Raw genomic sequence first — 2,803 nt, forward strand, 5'->3', positions numbered from 1 at the left:
GTTCGGATTAAGTTGGGTAGGTTGATTATTTTGGCCATGATATGATGGTTGGGGGTAAGTGTTTTGTGTGGCTTGGTATGATCTTTGGTTGGAGTTTTGGTATGTGGAATTGTTATGTTGGTTGTGGTTGTAAGGTTTGTGGTTTTGTGGTTGGGTTTGTTGGTTCCCCCACCCAAAGTTTGGGTGATTTTTCCATCCTGGGTTGTAAGTGTTGGAATGTGGATCATATGATTGCCTTTGTTGGTTTCCCACATAGTTGGCCTCTTCCCAATCACCTCCTTCAATGCTTACTTCCTCTTGATCTTGTGTGTGTATTGCAGCCACTTGCTTTGTTTCTAATTGCCTGGTAAGCTCTGCTAGTTGCTTGGCAAACACCTTGTTTTGGGCTAGAATTGTATCAACATGGTTCAGCTCCATGACTCCCTTAGTGTTGTGCCTTTCTGATGCATAGTAGTACTCATTCTCAGCCACTGTCTCAATCACTTCAATGGCCTCTTCCACAGTCTTTTTCCTGTTCAATGAACCTCCTGATGAACGGTCTACAGCCTTCCTTGATTCATAAGAGAGTCCATCATAGAAAATATGCAATTGCACCCAATCATGGAACATGTCTGGTGGGCATTTCCTTGTCAAATCCTTGAATCTCTCCCATGCCTCGTAGAGAGTTTCACCATCTTGTTGTCTAAAAGTCTGAACCTCAGATCGAAGCCTATTGACCTTTTGTGGGGGGTAGAAACGTGCCAGAAACTTGCTTTCCACCTCATCCCATGTTGTTAGACTCCCTCTTGGGAATGATTCCAGCCACTTAGCTGCCTTGTCCCTAAGTAAAAATGGGAACAAAAGCAGTTTATAGGCATCTTCCTGGACTCCATTGGACTTCACAGTGTCACAAATTCTCAAGAATTTTGTGAGATGTTGGTTGGGATCTTCATTAGCACTCCCACCAAATGAACAATGATTCTCCACAAGTGATATTAGCTGTGGTTTGAGTTCAAAATTGTTGGCCTGAATGGGTGGTTTCTGGATGCTGCTACCACAATTCCCAGAGGTTGGGTTTATGTATGAACTAAGAACCCTCCTCTCAGGAATGGCATTGTTTCCATCAGCTCTCTCATGGTTGTGAACTTCTCTATCCATGTTGAGATCTAAAGCTTCCTCAAAATTGTCCTCAGATTCTCCTTCAGATTCCTCTTCTCCCACTACTCTCTTCCCTCTTGCTTCCCTTCTCAGTCTATGAAGGGTCCTCTCTGGTTCGGTATATGGAGGAGTTGATGTCTCTCCTCTCCTACCTGTCATACAAGAACACAGCACAGGCACAAACAAGTGAAATACTCTTGGTTAATGGAAGAGTATGGTTAGAGCAATTGAGGAATTAATTCAAACAGTTAGTGAGTCAGTGAGTTAGTTGCTTGAATTTAAAGGCATAAAGAAAGAAAGCATGTAACCGAGTGCAGAAATTAAAATTCAACAAGTAACTTGAACATAATTAACAAAGCAAGAAAAATTGCTCAATCTAGTTAACTTCCAATTGGAGAATTGTCAATCGAAAACCAATCCCCGGCAACGGCGCCATAAACTTGATGCGCATAAACTAGTTATGCTACGATTTAGGAAATTGCACGATCGGCAAAATTCCTTCCGGCAAGTGCACCGGTTATCGTCAAGTAAAAACTCACAATAGAGTGAGGTCGAATCCCACAAGGATTGGTTGAGTGAGCAATTCGGATTAGAAGTGTGTTCTAGTTGAGCGGAATCAAGATTGAGATGAGAATTGCGGAATGTAAAATTGGCGGGAAAAGTAAATGACAAGAAATTGAAATGGCGGAATCTTAAATTGCATGAATTAAAGAGCAGAAACTAAATTGCTGAAATTAAAAGGGAATGGGGGTGATTGCATGAATTGAGTTGCAGAATGTAAAGAGAAGATGTAAATCAGAATTGGGGGATTCATTGGGTTATAGGAGATATTGAGATCTCCGAATCAAAACATGTTTATCTCTTCCTCAAGCAATGCGTTCATTGAATTTTGCTTGGCAATCTTATATGATTGGATCCCAATCCCTTGGATCACCAATTCTCTCTAAAAATGAACAAATTCCCAATCCCTTGGTTTAAATGTTCATAAGAAGAGATGATGCTCAATCACTGATTATACCACACAGTTTCATGAACCACAATTTGGTAGGATTACATGTCACAATATCCATCCAAACCCCAATCCAATTCACTGTGAGAAAGCTTCTCTAGCATGAATCCTCCATTCCTTTCCCAAGGTTCCGAAGGATTCCAATTATGGGTAGTTTCTTTCCCAAGACAACTACCCAATGGAATTAGATCGAGAAGCTTTCTAACAAAATTCAAGAGAAAAGATTGAAGAAGAAGATAAACTATTATTGATTCATTGAATTACAATAGAGCTCCCTAACCCAATGAAAGGGGGTTTAGTGAGTCATAGCTCTGAATTCAATTACAAAGATATGAAAACTAGCTAAAAGTGAAGGTAAAAGTCCTCTCTAACTTAAATTCTATCCTATTTATACACTTTCTATATTGAGCTTCTGTTGTGTTTCTTGGGCTTTGAGGCCTCTCCATGCTTTCCTTTTGCCTTGGGTTTATGATCCATAATCTTGATGAGGCTGTTGATCCAACTTCTGTAACATTCATTGAGCCAACTTAGTAATAATCAAATAATGACACATGACTCAATAAATTGAGATTTCAAACTCATCAATCCTTCAGGCCCAATCCCATAAACCATGATATTCAATTGGGTTTCATACCAGAGTAAGTTTAAGTTAATGTT

General features: G+C 40.0%; 1 non-coding gene across 1 annotated transcript; it reads left to right on the forward strand.

Moving 5' to 3' along the window:
• The first annotated feature begins 607 nt into the window (after nt 1-607).
• Nucleotides 608-711, forward strand: LOC148566624 (small nucleolar RNA R71). Its single transcript, XR_015883114.1, has one exon. It is a non-coding gene; the product is annotated as a small nucleolar RNA R71 (small nucleolar RNA).
• The last annotated feature ends 2,092 nt before the right edge of the window (nt 712-2,803 follow it).

This window comes from Arachis ipaensis, chromosome B4, assembly GCF_059453495.1.
Source record: "Arachis ipaensis isolate K30076 ecotype BB chromosome B4, ASM5945349v1, whole genome shotgun sequence".
NCBI classification, from domain to species: Eukaryota; Viridiplantae; Streptophyta; class Magnoliopsida; order Fabales; family Fabaceae; genus Arachis; species Arachis ipaensis.